The 17,936-nt window shown below is 34.5% G+C and overlaps 1 long non-coding RNA gene across 1 annotated transcript in view; it reads right to left on the minus strand.

The window, feature by feature from the left end:
- The window catches only part of LOC123001352 (uncharacterized), a 227,178-nt gene that overhangs the window by 50,953 nt on the left and 158,289 nt on the right, over window positions 1-17,936 (minus strand). Inside the window, exons 7-8 of the long non-coding RNA XR_006410150.3 lie at window positions 10,480-10,546; window positions 9,024-9,089 (exon numbers count right to left, since the gene is read on the minus strand). This is a non-coding gene — a long non-coding RNA (uncharacterized LOC123001352). The remainder of the gene's footprint in view (window positions 1-9,023; window positions 9,090-10,479; window positions 10,547-17,936) is intronic.

Raw genomic sequence — 17,936 nt, forward strand, 5'->3', positions numbered from 1 at the left:
GAATATTTCCCTAATAGCTCCACCAATCATTTTTATCTTGGCTGCCAACCTGAGCTTTCATTAGCAAGGGTGAGAAATGCTCAGGAAGGAACACAAAGAGGTACTGAACCAATTCAGTCTTTTGGAGGCATTTTTACTTATATCCAGCAGGAACTGGTAATCTACTAGGAAAGGTTCTGGAAATCACTACTTACCTAATATTATTTTTATCTCTCAACATAATGGCTACGTCTATTCTTCGGGATTATCAGGCTAAAATCATGGAGTCATTTTACCTCTTCCTCCTCTTGGATTTTCTATCCAAGACATCAGCAGAGCCTGTTGGTTCTACCTTTGAAATATATTGAAAATCTGACCCCTCTATAGATCCCATATCAGTCCAAGTACCATCATTTTCTGCCTGTATTATTTCTACAGCCTCCCAACATGTCTGCCTGATTCTATGCTAATTTCATGACAGTCTATTCTTTACACCACATACATTATATTTTTTTAAACATAAACCAGATTATGCTCTTCCCAAAATCAAAACCTTCCAGTATCTGGCCAATGAATAAGAATAAAACCCAAAGACATTATTAAGGCAAATGACCTGGCTCCTCACATTTCAGACCTCAACTCTTCTCACTCTACAATCACACTGCTCCAGCCACATCCCTTCTTTCTAAACCTGCATTCAGACAAAGCACCCTGGCTCACTCCTTCACTTAATCTGTATCTCTGCTGAAGTGTTACTTCATCAGGGAGGCTTTCTCTGACCAGCTAAAATAGTATCCTTGTGAACTTCTCAAGTTTATTTTTTATTAGCATGTTATCACCAAACACACTCACATATATATACCTCTACATGTATGTAGACATGCATATACGCTTATGGAGGCATATATATGTGATATATGTGTGTGCGTGTGTGTGTACCTAAAATCTTTACCAACTACAGTATAAAACTCTAAGCTCCAACAGACTATAAGTTTCATGAGAACAAGGATTTTATCTTATTGACTGCTCTGTGACCACAACCTAGGATAATGTCTGGCACATGGTAGGCACTCAGTGATTTTTTTTATTTTAGTAAATCAATAAATCTCTACTAAGAGAATATAATTCTGATAAGCATTTATATACATACAAATGTGAGAGATAAAAATGAAGTTCAAGGTAAAGAATATCGTTCAAAGCTTAGACATTAAATAAAGGACATGAGAGAACTCACATGGTGAGTATGTGAATGAAAGGAAGAGTCATTTTGATTCAACTCAACTGCTTGTGAATTGAAGCAGTTCAATTCACCCAAGAAGCAGGTACCTGGAGCAGGGACCAACAGATTGCAGCTGTATAAGGATGCCTCTTGTCATCTACTTGTGCCTAGCACCAGAAAAGGAATGTAATCTTCAATGTCTACTGTCCCCTAAGATTATCCTTCTAGTTATAGTACTGTCTGAATTTATGAAATTAGTGAAACCATAGTATGGAAATGCAAACCAGACTGGTTGGATGAGTTAATCAAAATTAGTCTTAGGGCAAGAGCTCTGACATTTTTCATCCTTGATTAAACATTCTAACAATATGTTCCAAAACCTAAAATGATAAAAGAAGATGAAATCTGCTTAAAGACTGGTAAAACTGTATTGATACCTCCGAGTTTGTCAGGAAGCATCAAACTCAGAATAAATCAGGAAATTCATATGTGGGTATTTCTCTGCCAGAAACCCTCTGTTTTACAACAGTTAAGGGAAATCAGGTTTTTGGTTTTTTTTAAAAGGAGGTCAAAGAATCCACAGGCATTTGTGAACTGAAGTGATAAATCATTATTGACACTAAGATAATTTTAAGAGGGGTGCATTAAAACATGATGCATTAGTAAGAGCGCTACATTTGAAAATGGGAGACATGGGTTCCAATTCTAAATTCCTGCCTAATTTTCTGGACATTGTTAGACAACTCAATTGCCTCATTTAAAAAATTACATTAGAAACAAGATCCTTAAGGAAGGAAAAGGATATCAGAATTTTTTGGAGAACTTTATCAAACTATCCATGCCTCTCTGTAGTCTCCCTTCACCAAGTTGCTGAACTTGCCCTCAACAAAGTGAAGCATGCCTAGAGATGCTGGAACATACCTCAACATCATAAAGGCCATATACAAAAGACCCACAGCTAATGTCATCCTCAATGGGGAAAAACTGAGAGCTTTTCCCCTATGGTCATGAATAAGACAAGGATGTCCACTCTCACCATTACTATTTAATATAGTACTGGAAGTCATAGCCTCAGCAATCAGACATCAGAAAGAAATAAAAGGCATCCAAATTGGCAAAGAAGAACTCAAACTTTCACTATTTGCAGACGACATGATACTTTATCTGGAAAACCTGAAAGACTCCACCAAAACATTGCTAGAACTGACTCATGAATTCAGCAAAGTCACAGGATATAAAATCAAAGCACAGAAGTCTCTTGTTTTTCTATACACCAATGAGGCATCTGAAAGACAATTCAAGGAATTTTTCCCATTTGCAATTGCACCCAAAACTATATGATACCTAGGAATAAATCTAACTAAAGAAGTAAAAGATCTATACTTTGTAAACTACAGAACAATTTGTAAACTATAGAACAATTATGAAAGAAATTGAAGAGGGACACCAAAAAAAATGGAAAAGCATTCCACGCTCATGGATTGGAAGAACAAACATTGTTAAAATGTCTATACTACCCAAAGCAATCTACACATTTAACTTAATCCCCATCAAAATATCACCAGCATTTTTCTGAGCTACAACAAACTATCCCAAAATTTGTATGGAGCTACAAAAGACCCCAAATAGCCAAAGCAGTCTGAAAAAGAAAAACAAAACTGGAGGCATCACAATTCTGGATTTCAAACTAAATTACAAAGTCATCAAGACAGTATGGTACCGGCACAAAAACAGACACATAGATCAAAGGAACAGAACAGAGAATCCAGAAATGGACCCTCAATTCTATGGTCAACTAATCTTCAACAAAGCAGAAAAGAATATCCAATGGAAAAAAGATAGTCTCTTTAACAAATGGTGTTGGGAACACTAGATAACGTGCAGAAGAGTGAAACTGGACAACTTTCTTACACCATACACAAGTATAAACTCAAAATGGATGAAAGACCTAAACGTGAGACAGGAAACTATCAAAATCCTAGAGGACAACATAGGCAGCAACCTCTTTGACCTCAGCTGCAACAACTTCTTACTAGACACGTCACCACAGGCAAGGAAAACAAAAGCAAAAATAAACTATTGGGATTTCATCAAGATAAAAAGCTTCTGCACAGCAAAGGAAGCAACCAACAAAACTAAAAGGCAGCCTGTAGAATGGGAGAAGATCGTTGCAAATGGCATACCTGATAAAGGGTTAGTATCCAAAATTCATAAAGAACTTATCAAATTCAGCCCCCCCCCCAAAAAAACAAAAATAACCCAGTTAAGAAATGGGCAGAACACATGGATGGACACTTTTCCAAAAAAGACATCCAAATGGCTAACAGACCATAAAAGATGCTCAATGTCACTCATCATCAGGGAAATCCAAATCAAAACCATAATGAAATATGATCTCATACCTGTCAGGGTAGCTAAAATGAACAACATAAGAAACAGCAGGTGTTGGTGAGGATGCAGAGAAAGGGGAACCCTTTTGCACTGCTGTTGGGAATGCAAACTGGTGCAGCCACTCTGTAGAACAGTATGGAGGATCTTCAAAATGTTAAATATAGAACTACCCCATGATACAGCAATTGCACTACTAGGTATTTATCCAAAGGACACAAAAATACAGATTTGAAGGGGTACATGCACCCCAATGTTTATAGCAGCATTATCAACAATAGCCAAACTATAGAAAGAGCCCAAATGTCCATCAGCTGATGAATGGTTAAAGAAGATGAGGTCTATATACAATGGAATATTAATCAGTGATCAAAAGGAAGAAATCTTGCCATTTGCAATGATGTGGATGGAGCTAGAGTGTATTATGCTAAGTGAAATAAGTCAGGGAAAGACAGATACCATATGATCTCACTCATATGTGGACTTTAAGGAAGAAAACAGATGAACATATGGGGGGGGGATGGAGAGAGGGATACAAGCTATAAGAGACTCTTAAAGATAGAGAACAAACTGAGGGTTGATGAATGGAGGTGGGTGGGGGATGGGCTAGATGAATGATTATTATTATTAAGGAGGGTACTTATGATGAGCACTGGGTGTTGTATGTTAATGATGAATCACTTAATTCTGCTCCAGAAAAATAAAAGAAAATTGGCAGTTTCTAATAAACTCAAATATATGCCCCCCCCAAAAGATGCTGAACTTGCAACCTTTGGGGACCATTCACAGTTTCCATCAACTGTGTTGAGTAGCGAAGACATGATTGAGGATCATAGGAAAAATAATCCCTTTAAACTCTAAAATTGAATTTTTTGTACAGAAATAAACCACAGACGAGTCTTTAGAATGTACAATCATCAAGAAGATACCCATCCCAGAGTGATGATTATTAGTGTTCTTCTGAAAAATGTCCACAGCTATCTCTTCTGGTTTATATACTCCAAATACAAGTATTTCCTTCTATTCAATGTAACAATTGTTTTTGCTATAATTTGAAATCTCTATTAGCCCATAAAAATAAAGTGTGTTCTTAAAACATTCAAAAAATTCTTCTTATTTTACTTGAAAATATTTCATGATTTATCTTTTTCATCCCCTCTTATAATAATACTTTCTGAGAGGATCAACCTAAATCTAAATTACTAAATGAAAGGGTTCTCTTTAGGTCCAAATGCAAAAATTGATCTAGTTAGATGAATAGGTTAGATAGCAGTTTATTTCTTCTTGATTCCAATTCTATTGTTATTTTCCGATTTTCTGCTTAATTTAATAATGGGGAAGTTTTGGTATTCAATAAGTATATATGATCTGGGCAGAAAGAAACGCTGGTCACGTGAGTTATTTAGTGGGTTTAATAACTGGTTTCAATTGAGTTTTATAATAATTTTTCACTAAATTTTTAGAGCCTAGACTACAAGGGATCATTTGACATTTTAAAGTATTCCAAGAAAATTCTTTAAAATATTTTTAAATAGCAACACTCCCCCCAAAAAAGTTTTAAATTATATTTGGACCAGGTAGCCAATAATCACAAAGTCTCTATGCTACTGATCCAAACAAGGAAGTGCTTCTCCTAACATAGGTGTCATTAGTGGCCACGTTACCAGGCTGTTTTGAAGACAATGAACTTCTTTGCTTTTTGAAAATACCTGTCTCTGATTTGAAATTTCCATTAATAGAATCACACATTTTGGATTATGACATTAATTCCAAAACATTACTATTACCATGGGCACATGTTTCGTGAGAGCTGAACATTCCAAAATTAACTCCCTATTATTCACTTGCAACACACCTTAGTTTTGTCAATTTGCTCATTGTCATCTTGAGAAACAGGAAAAAGAATATGGAGGAAACTGTTCTCATAAGAGAAGTGGGATTCAAGACGAGATCTTAATTACAGTCCAAGGAAGCTAAACTTAGGAAGTGTTCACCAAGGGGGTTCTGGGTATCTGTTGTAATGTGAGTAGGATTGCCAAATAAAAGAGGGACACCCAGTTAAATCTGAGCAAACATTGCAATTTGAGACATAGTTATATTAAAACATTATTCTTTGTTATCTGAAATTCAAATTTAATTGTATGTTTATTACTATTACTATTATTTAGTAAGTCTGGAAACCGTGGTATAAAAACAACATGACTTTGGGGTAAGTGGTTCAAGAAAAGTACCACTGTCCATTATCTTCTTGCCTTGTGATTTATTCTTGTCTGCAGCTACAACTAAAGGGAAAAAACTTCAGTATTTTACCTTGCTGACAGAAATGTTTTTGCTTTTTCTTTGTGGAAATTATCCACATTATTACACTCGCCATATATCAGTTCCTCCACTGAGTGAGAAGTGTGTGCAATGTATCGCACGAGGCATGCACTCTGATATAAAAAATGTAAGAAAATCTCTTCCTTCATTTAACTTTCACTCTTGTAGTACAGGTAGGACAAGCATGCGAACTGACAGTAATATAGAATGATACAGGACAGAAGTGTCATAAAAGGAGAACTGAAAAGTACTGGAGGGTTTCAGAGGAGGAAAAATAGTATTTCCAGATTGTGTGGGTTAAAGATTAAAAGTTGAGGGGCTCCTGGGTGGCTCAGTTGTTAAGCGCCTGCCTTCGGCTCAGGGCGTGATCCTGGCGTTCTGGGATCTAGCCCCACATCAGGCTCCTCCTCTGGAAGAATGCTTCTTCCTCTCCCACTCGCCCTGCTTGTGTTCCCTCTCTCACTGGCTGTCTCTATCTCTGTTAAATGAATAAATAAAATCTTAAAAAAAAAAAAAGATTAAAAGTTGAAAACCTAAGAAGTGACTTACGCTTTCCATCAATATTGCATACTCAATATTGTCCAACCACAGAGCACTTGAATAACATATAGAAAACAAGCTTTTATAAGCAAAGTTTAGCTCATTCAAAGGTTAGGCAATTCCCAATGGTTGCTAAAAGAGTGAGTGAGAGAAGAAAAAAAGGAAAAGAGAAAGCACTGACAACCTGCATGGTATGCTAAGACCTAATGATGATTCTTCATGAAATATTTTTTTATTTTAATGAATGAAAGTCTTGGATTTTAAGGCACAAATGAAAGTAAGAGACAAGATTGTGGACCTAACCATAAGCTGGACCCATGCAGGACTGAACCTTTGGTCAAAAGGTTTAGTAGGAAAAAAAACACTGGTCAGCAAACAGAGACAACAAGAATAATTCTGTATCTTAATAAACAGAAAGCACAGTGTAAGATAGATGAAAGAATTTCTGCATCTGACTAGGACGGAGAAGGATGTCAAACAATATCTACTTTTCATGGTAGCCACGAGAAAATGTGAAAGATAACAAACCTGTACCTAATATTTTATGAGATGATCAAAGGTTGATAGATTCATGGAAGATTTGAGAAGCAGAATCTCAGCAAGAAATGAACTATACCTACACGGAGAAATAGCAAGCCAAGACAGCTTTCATGCCTGAAGGCACAGGCCTTGTCTGGATACAAATGGGCAGTAAGTGGGCCTGTCATAGATGCAAAGACTGCAGAAATGCTTAGCTTTTAAAAACAGTTTATGCTGGCAGAGAGGACTGAAATCTGGGAGCACTCGAGATGCAAAAAATAAGTCCATGTGCCAGACAATTTCTCCCACAACTCCTTGAATTTTATTGAAAAGTAGTAGTGGAAGAAGAGTGTGAAACAGAATTCATGCAGTCTTATGCCTTCTGGGGGGCAGGGTTTCCAAAGTCCTGCTGGAACATGCACATTAAAAACAAAGAAAATTATAGAACAATATATTTCACGAATATGGATGCAAAAAACCTTAACTAAATATTAGCAAACCTAATCCAGGAATATATACAAAGATAATATGTCCTGACTAACTGGGGTTTAACACAAGAATGCAAAGTTGGTTTATTATTTGAACATTTATCCAGGTAATTCCACATTAGCAAATTAAGCCATATTATCATAGATGCAGAAAAGACATCTAAAAAAATTTAACACCAATTCATAATAAAAATCCACAGCAACTGGAAAGAGAAGACAACATCTTCAGTCTGATGAAGGATACATACATAAACCATAGCTGCTTTTGTAAAATATCTAATGCTCTCACTTAATATATGAAATAAGGCAAAGATGCCCACTCTCAACATTTCTACCCAAAACTTTACTGGAACTCTTAAGAGGTGTAATAAGGCAAAAAAAATTTTTTTAATAAAGATATGAAAGCAAGAGGTAAAATTGCGTTTGTTCACAGATTACATCATTATATAGAGAAATTTAAATAATCTAAAAAAACAAACTACTACAATGAATAAGTGAATCTAACAAGGTCATAGAATACAAAGTCAATATAAAAATCAGTTCTTTTTTTCTATATTAGCAACAAACAATTGTGAAAGGAAACTTTCAAAAATACATTTATGCACTGAATGTTGTATATAAGTGATGAATCACTAAATTCTACTCCTGAAACCAATATTACACTGTAGGTTAACCAAGCAGCACTTAAATAAAAACTTAAAGAAGGAAGGAAGGAAGGAAGGAAGGAAGGAAGGAAGGAAGGAAGGAAGGAAGGAAGGAAGGAAAAAGGAAGGAAGGAAGGAAGGAAGGAAGGAAGGAAGGAAGGAAGGAAGGAAGGAAAAAGGAAGGAAGGAAGGAAGGAAGGAAGGAAGGAAGGAAGGAAGGAAGGAAAAAGGAAGGAAGGAAGGAAGGAAGGAAGGAAGGAAGGAAAAAGGAAGGAAGGAAGGAAGGAAGGAAGGAAGGAAGGAAGGAAGGAAGGAAGGAAGGGAGGGAGGGAGGGAGGAAACACATTTATATAGGCATTAAAGAACACAAATACTTGGAAAAATAATTCAAGATAAGCCAGTATTATATATTGAAAAAGTAATCTAAGAGAAATTAAGGAAAACAAACAGAAAGATAGTCTATGTTCATGGAGGAGACTGATTTTGTGACAGGCTGCTACAAGACATTTCTCATTTGTCTCCCTGGTTCTGGTGATAAATGAGATTCTGCTTCCCTCTCCCGGCTTTCTCCCTCACTTCCTTCATAAAGCTGTAGGCTATGGAACGATTTAGCTATAGTCTAGATATAAAAAATAGGTAAGATATAGTCATTGCCCTCAAGTAATGTATAATTTTTAATATGACCAAACTTTTTTTTATTCTGGCAATGAAATGTACACATTGTTTTCCAGTGTTAGCCCTGAGGGCAAAATGAATATCACACACACACACACACACACACACACACAGAGGAACTCATTGTTATTGGTCTTGGCAGTAATTTTTGAGCATGATGCCAAAAGCACAAATAAAAGCAAAATTCAACAATGGGACTCATCGAACTCAAAAGCTTTTGCATAGCAAAAGAAATAGTTAACAAATACATACCTTGCTGTCTACATCTCTTCCATCTAGCTGTGCCTGAGTTATATCCTTTCATAATAAACCAGTGATCTGGTTTAGAAAAAAAAATAACAAAATGAAAAGACAACCTACAGAATGTGAGAAAAGTTTTGCAAACCATTTATCAGATAAGGAGTTAACATCCAAATTGCATTTAAAAACTCATACAACATAATAACCAAAAAAATCTTATTAAAAGATGGGCAGAAGAACTAAATAGACATTTTTTTGTGAATCACTGTTTGTCAACTATTAATACAGCAAATTTAAAATTTTTCTGTACATTTTTTGAAAATTGCAGTATGGCGTTAGGTATTTTTTAATTTTATTTAAAATCAATTAATTAACATATAGTGTATTATTTGTTTCAGAGGTAAGGTTTAGTGATTCATCAGTTGCATATAATACCCAGTGTTCATCATAACACCCACTTGCCCCATCCCCACAACCCTCTCCCCTCCAGCAACCATCAGTTTCTTTCCTATATTTAAGAGTCTCTTATGGTTTGTCTCCCTCTCTGATTTCGTCTTATTTTATTTTTTCCCTCCCTTCCCCTATGATCCTCTGTTTTGTTTATTGAATTTCACAAATGAGTGAAATCATATGATTAAACAGACATTTTTTCAAAGAGGTCATCAAAATGGCCATCAGGCACATGAAAAGATCTTCAACTTCATTGATCAACAAGGAAATGCAAATCAAAATTACAATGAGATATCACCTCACACCTGTTAAATGGCTATCATCAAAAAGACAAGAGACAACAGATACTGGCAAGAATGTTGTAAAAAGGCAATTCTTATACACTGTTCGGTGGGAATGTTTAACTGGTCTAACATCTATAGAAAATAATATGGTATTTCCTCAAAAAATTAAAAATAGGTCTACCATATGATCCAGCAACATACTTCTGGGTATAAACTCAAAATATTTCAACAAGTTATATGCACTCCCAATTGTGTTGCATTATTCACAATAGCCAAAATATGAAAACAACCCAAACACCCATCAACAGATGAATGGATAAAAAAGTATATATTATATATCCACACAATGGAATATTATTCAACCATAGGGAAGAAGGATATCCTACTATTTGTGACAACATGATGGACCTTGAGCACATTATACTAAGCAAGATAAGTCAGAGAAAACAAATATTATATAATATCACTTATATGTAAATCTAAATCTAAGATTGATAGTGTTTAAGGGTACAAACTTGTAATGAATAGTAAATAAGCCATATAAATCTAATGCACAGTATAATGAATATGAACAATATTGCACAACTACGTAATTTGATAAATATTGCTACAACAATCATATTATAGTATATAAATCAATCAATATAATAGGCTATACAACTTAAATTTATGCAAAGTTGCTCTCACATTTATTCAATATAAATAAATATACACATAAATGCATAAATACATACCTCGCAGGTAGGTCTTCATCCACTTTGTCTATTGAAAATATTCCATTGTGAACTCCAAATTAAAATCCTGTGTCAAACAAAGAAAAATCAACAGGTTGATTGCAGTCTTAATGATTATTATAAAGTTTAAATCAATTCAGTTGCTACCAAGTATAAAAAATGCAACTACTATATTCAATAATAAATCAAGGACAAAATGAACCACAATAAAAATTTAATATGTATTTGATCAGATCTAATTAGCATTTAATATGATATTTAAAACTTTTTAATGGTGTCTTTATTATGTCATACTGGAAGGTGCCTTTTCAACAAGAATCCAACTGGAGTGAATGAACTCAGTGCTTTGTAGACACAATTTTTCAGCACTAATTTAATAAGGATATTGAAAATGGATAACTGGTGAGAGGTTTTCATTAAAGCTAAATGGGTTGAGCAAATTAATAGGAGGCATAAGCTCAGTATATAAGATCGAGCAGTTTCTAAACAGCCATCTCATTTGATTCTGAGCTGCAAATAAATATATCCGTGCATGAATGTAATTGTTTTAAATGTTTCTATTTGTAAATTAAAAACTAAAAAGTAGTGCTTCTGTATTAAATGGTTAGTATGAATAATCAAGAGTTGATATTTAATTTAGATTTAATACTATAGACACATTTTTATGTGCTATATTGTTATTGCATCTCACAAAACATGTTCTTCAATTAATTGGGCTTGATACTGCAGCATGTATCTAATATATGCAAATAGCCTGTGAGTTTGAATTTATATTGTCAAAATAGTCATCTCTCTCCTCTGGAGGTATGGGCTTAGGTCACAGATGAGAGGGCCATAATTATCATTCGTTTCTTCTAGTGTTAAAGTATGAGTGATTTTGAGAAATTAAGCATTTCAGCAAAATCTCCTTAGTTATGCACTTTTTTATTTGTTGTATACCCTCCCATATTTAAGAGGAGTGAGTTTTGAAAGGCTAATTTAAATCGTAAAAGTTTGTATAACAATGATTCTTTTGCTATTGCAGGCAGAATTTAAGGAGAATTAATAGGAGATCCACATATAAAACACTCTCACCAGTACTTTTTCTTTATTTCTAGTGTCTTTAACTCATTAAATCAAATAAATTGTAGATAGGTTAAAAGATGTTAATATTTCTTTCAGGTCAAATGTATGGATTTTCCAACAGACATATAATAGATTGATTGAATTATTGTGTTCAACATATGCTTATCATTTTAGTGATAGACACTCCTAGAGAAGTGATTTAACTGAATTTTCTTGTAATGGCACAAAATATATGGCATTTCCATCCCAATGCTATAAATACCTCATCAAGTCTATTTAATTATGAAGGTGGTATAAAGTTACTATAATAGGAGGTCAGCTTTGTTTATAAGTTCATAACCCCTCTGTTAGTTATCCATTCAAAAGCCTTCTGTGATAGAACCGGTTAAATGTCCAACAAAAATTTATGATCTGTCTTTACTATGTAAGAGTCACTATGGGAGGTCTATTGTCTATCCAAAGTCCTCAATTTGAATTCTTTGCCACCTTTAGGCAGTGACAACAATGTAACATGAGTCAAAGTGAAGTCACCTCAGGCTGAGAAACAGCTCTGCTTTATGCATACTCTTTTTACCTATTTGCCAACTAAATGCAGAGGACTTTGAAGTTCTAAAGGATGCTAGAACATAAGATGAAAGGACCCTGAGGTCACGAATCACTTGACACAAGACAAATTATCAACTGAACATGCTAGTATTGGATATTACTTGAGCAAAAAACCCTTCAGTTACATAAATCCAACAAAATTTTGTTTTGCTTGTGTTTTACTTATTAATTGAATAGTATCTGATGCTATCTTAACACAGCTAGTAGTAATTTGAAGTGGGATTCTTCCTTTAAGAAATACCTTGTATGTGTGGTATTGGGGCCAAAGGCAGGCTGCCCCAACATGGGTCACTTTGGCATCAACGTTATTTTTGAGTTAAAAGCAATCAAAATCCAGCAGATGCAGGAAAAGCTCTTCAACTCCCCCTCAACTGCATGCCTCTACCAAAAAAGAGCTATTAACAGACTCCTCTTTACCTAAGAAACTTACCTGCATAATAGGGCAACCTTTGTTTTCCAAACATCTCCTCTCATCTTACTGCTAATGGTCGCTCTCTCTTTTGTATCCTCAGACTCCTACACTCTGCTAATATAAGCATCATTTTGCTTCACTGCCTTTGGAATTTCCATGCCTCTGTGCATTCCCCATATGTACATTACTAAATTTTATTTTCTCCCGTTTATCTGTCTCATGTCAATTTGATTCTTAGTCCAGTTAGAAGGTCCTTTGAGGAGACAGGAATTCTTGCTCCCCAACAATAGCATTGGGTTAGTGATCTGGCAGTAGATAGTAAGGAAGCTGATATTAGAAGCGAAAAAGATGGAGGACTATATTACTCAATGGTAAACTATTTGGTAAAACTGTCAATATCAATTTGTTGGAAGTCATCTAGCTTGTAGCTCTAGAAAAAGAGATTAGAAAAGTCAGAATGTTAACCATGTAAATTGATTATTAACCCCTATTATATTTTGTATTATTGTATATTTTAATTCTTCACATTTTTAAGCATAATTAATCATTACTGTTATTTTATATGAGCAGTATATGTTGGGATTTACCCACTTATTTATCTCCAGAATTTCTATATTTCTATCTGGAATTCTTTTACTTCTTACCTAAATATTTCTGTTCATTCAGATCAGCTGGTGGTACCTTTTCACTCTATGTTGGTCTAAAATGTTATTAATTTGTCTACCTTTTTGGAGGATTATTTTCCTTAATATAAAATTAATGTAGGCATTTTCCCTCCCGTCTGGCATTTTTGAGATACGATTCTATTGATTTCTGGCTTCCATCATTTCCACTGAGCAATTAGCTGTAAGTCTTTTTTACTTTTTCTGCCTTTACAATTCCTTATTTGTCTTTTGCTATGATATGTCTGGGCATGATTTCTTTGTTATATGCTGCTGAAGATTTTCAGTAGACTCTGAGTCTTTTTCTTAAGTCTTCCATCAGTTTTAGAAAACTCATTATCTAGTCAAATATTGCCTTTGCCACACATTTTCTCCCCTTCTAAAACTCCAGATTGTATCCATGTGTTCTATATATCTTTTTGTTCTTTCTCTTTCAAGGATTCAAATCAGATACTTTTCATTGAATCCTATCTTAATTTTAGTCCAAAATGCCATTTTTTTCCGTTTCTAATTCTATAGGAATATTCTCTAACTTTTCATCTTTTCACACACATTTTCCTCTATTTTATAGACCATATTATGTATAGTTATGTTAGTGTTCCTATCTGCTAACTTTAAAACTAGATCAACTATGAATCTGCTTCTATTGCCTATTTTTTTCTCTTATGATCGTATGATCCTATCTTATAACATGTCTAGTGTTAGTGAAATAGCACAAATTGTGTGTAAAAACAATTGTATTGACTTCGGATAACACTGAGTTCCTCCAAAAAGTTTTTTCTATCCTGTTTAGCAAATAGAATTGGATGGGGTAGTTATCATCATAATCTAATCAGAGAGCTTAGGTAAAGAGTCTAGATTACATTTTGTCAAGACTCCTCTGATTTTTATTCACTCCTAAGGTGAGCCACTCAGGGTTTCCATCTGACATCTAGGTTTACTAGTGCCCCTTCTCATGGTAGATCTTGAATACTATTGCTTTATAAGAGACCTAAGAGTAGGCCAGGTCATGTAGGTATTTATGGGCCATTGTAAGAACCTCAGCTTTTTTTCCAATCAAAGAGGTGAACCAATGGAGGTTCCCAGCAAAGAAATAATATGAAAATTATGTTTGAAATGGATCACTTGGTTGTTGTAATGGGAATAAAATTTAAAAAGCAAGACAAGAAGTAGGAAGTTCATTAAGAAGTCGTTTGTCATCTAATCTGTAGACAAGTCTAGTTGCAATCTAGTCTCAAACAGAGAAGTGATTAGATACTTTTAAATTACTGCAAACAGAATTTCCTGGTAACTGGATGTGGGATAAAAGAGAAGGGAACCAGGGATAAATCCAAATTTGGGGGCAAGAAAAATTGGAAGGATTAAGTGATTTCAATTAAGACATGTATGACTTTACTGGAGTTTGTGTAGAAAAAGGTGGGGAAAGGGGACCAGATTAGGAGCTCAGTTTGAAATTCATTAACTGTAGGCAAATAGATATACAGGCTGATATTCAGGGGAAAGATCTAGCTAAAGAGAGAAATTTGTGAGTGGTGTCTGACAACAAAATTGATCTAAATAAAGCACTAAGAATATCTAAGTTCATGGAACCAAATTGAGAATATTTACTGTGAGATCTTTTTTTTTTTTCCTTTGTTTCTGTCATCATTTTAAGGCTATGTTGTCCATGAAGAGCTAACTGCCTAAATTCCAATAATGAGAATATTGGTTTTGCTAGAAAAAGCAAGCTAATCAGTACTCAAACGGAAGAACTTTCAAAATTCTCAACACCTACTTTTTAACTGTCGGTACGACCCAGGCTGTCAAACTCAAGCTGATGTAAAAGATGTTCAGGGTGGTCAGATTTCTATCCAGGAGGAGGACTGGATTTGATCACTATGGCGCATCCACTCTCTATTCTTATATTCAGTTTAATCATTTCCATTTCTGTTTTTCCATTATCGTATCACTTCTTACAACCTCAAAAAATTTTCAATATGTCTTTATGTCAGTAGAAGGCAATAAGCTAGTTAAGACATAATTTTCAATTGTTTGGAAAGAAAATAAGCTGCTAAAATAGAGATTAGTGTAAAAAATGAAAAAGAAAATACTAGATACCTTCTCATAATTAGGAGTCAAAGATCTAGAGAGCAGCTATATGTGAAGTTGAATGATTTTGACAACAACGTTAAATAGGTTGGTGATACTTGATTTGTTTTTTAGTATCTGACCAGAGCTGCCACTTAGAGAAAAGGGGGAAAATGTAAGCTTATCTGCAGATTCTTCAGAATGTCAGCCTCCTTGTTTCAAATAAGTTGGTGATAAAAGAGAAGAAATAAAGTTACTATTTGTTTAGGAAGGTCCATTTAAAAAAATAAAATATATGTGTGATGTATGTATATGTATATCTTTTTAAACTATGATGTTTATCTTGAAAATAAATTTTTAAGTTAAAATTTAAAATGAATTACAGTATTTCTATAATTAGTAGATATGTTCATGCTACGGTGCTGAGAAATGATACACCATGGGAGAGCCAAGCTCATCTTAAAAACTAATCCATGTGCAGTCTGTGAAATACATCTCTAATCATTTAACATTCCCACTGATAAAATGACATCTTTGTGTGTGAGCATAAGCCAGGTAAACTTTCAATTTTTTTTCATGTTAGGGAAGAGTAATAAATCGTGTCTAGAAATAAGCATTAATAGAATCTTTTCAATATATGATTTCCATCCTATCCAAAGAAAGAGAGTACTTTGTTAAATTGAAGTATAATTGACATACAATATCTTTATTAGTTTCAGGTGTATATCATAGGGATTTGGTATTTTCACACATTACAAAATGTTCCCCATGTTAGTCCAGTTACCATCTGTCCTCATATGGAGCTATTACAATAGTATTGACTATATTCCTTATGCTGTACATTATATCCCCATGACTTAGTTATTTTATAACTGGAATTCAGTAAAGTCGCAGGATACAAAATTAACATACAGAAAACAAAACAGAATACTTCTAAAAAAATAGTGACACAAATTTGAAGGACTCTACCTTCAAAATATATTCAGAATCCTACCATGCAAAAACCTAGGGTCTAGATCACCATCATTTCTCATCTGTTTTATTTCTCACAGCCTCCCAACTGTTCTCTCCACTTCATTATTTGGCCACATACACTTTATTCTCAGCACAGCAACCAGAGTGATCCTTTTGAAATGTTGAGATCATAGGACTCTACTGCTCTGACTTCTCTCTTTCTAATATTTCCTTCAGTCATTCAGCTCTGCCGCCTGGTTCCCTTGCTACCCTCCATCAACCCAGGTAAACTCGTATTCAGAAACTCTAGCAGTTTCCTCTCTACACCATACCTATAAACTTACCCCCTTCATCTTTCAGAGTTTTGCCCAAACACCACCTTCCAATTGGATTTACCCTCACTGTAGCATTCCCCAAACTTCCAATCCTTCTTACTCTCCTCTGCTTCCTTCTCCATAGTGATTATCAACTAACCCGCTATAGTTTATTTATTTATGTTTATATTTTAACATTTATCTTTCCCGCTAGAAGGTGAACTTTGAGAGGGCAGGAATCTTGACTGTTTTATTCACTGAGATATCCTGAATGCTTAGACTCGTGCCTGCCTCTTAGTGTTTAGTAAACACTTAAAGAATGAATAAAAAGTTTAGCTTCAACTTGAAAACACTACCAAACTATTTTCTGAAAACCAGGAAAATTAAAACTGGCCAAAATCATTCCCCAGCCCCGCCAAAAAAGTCAAGTGACCTCACCTAGATGTTATATCTGTTTCTTTTGGATTCTAAGCTTGCTCTACCATTTAATTTCCATCCATTTGACTCTGCTTTGCCTAAAATTGCTCCATAAAAAAACACAATAGCAACAAAAGGAAAAACTACAATTAGGCTGAGTTTGTTTTGGTAAAAAGAAAAACAGGAAGAGGCAAAGTTGAAAAACAGTGTTTAATTTACTGACACGGGGGGGGTATTCTAATGGATACATTATCAAATTATATATGTTTAGTGTTTGTGTTTATTTGAAAAGAGCCTCAGTCCTTTTGTTTCTTTTCTTCACAAGGTAAAATAAACCAAACATAATTTTTTCTAAATTTTTTATAACTTATTTCTGAAGTACTATGACATAATATGCTATAAAAGAAAAGTACTGAATAGATTTAACAAACAAGTCATTGAAAATAGAAAGTTTTGGAAAGTTGGTTTGTGGCACTGACAAAAATAGTTATAAGTAAACATATTCCTTATTTTTAAAATATTGTTTTTTGAGGGACGCCTGCGTTGTTCAGTTGGTTAAGCATCCAACTCTTGATTTCTGCTCAGGGCATGATCTCAGGGTCATGAGATCAATCCCCACCTTGGGCTCCGTTCTGAGTGTGGAGCCTGCTTAAGTCTCTCCATTTCCCTCTACCCCTCCCTCCAACTTGCACATGTTTGCTCTCTCTCTCTCTCTCTATATATATATATTGCTTTTTGATCAAATAATATTAATATAACAAAAGAGGGTAAAGGCAGCATTTATATTTCCTGGAAGAAAATATTTTCAGTGTACCAGTCAGAAAAAAATAATGATAACATGCTTAATTATATTCCTATGCACAAAAATCATAATGTAATAGCAAATACATAAGGAAGATTCGGTCTACTTGATTGACTCAAAAGAGTAAATTACTCTCTCCATTCCTACTATAAAAATAC

The sequence above is a fragment of the Ursus arctos genome, unplaced genomic scaffold, assembly GCF_023065955.2.
Source record: "Ursus arctos isolate Adak ecotype North America unplaced genomic scaffold, UrsArc2.0 scaffold_13, whole genome shotgun sequence".
Lineage (NCBI taxonomy): Eukaryota > Metazoa > Chordata > Mammalia > Carnivora > Ursidae > Ursus > Ursus arctos.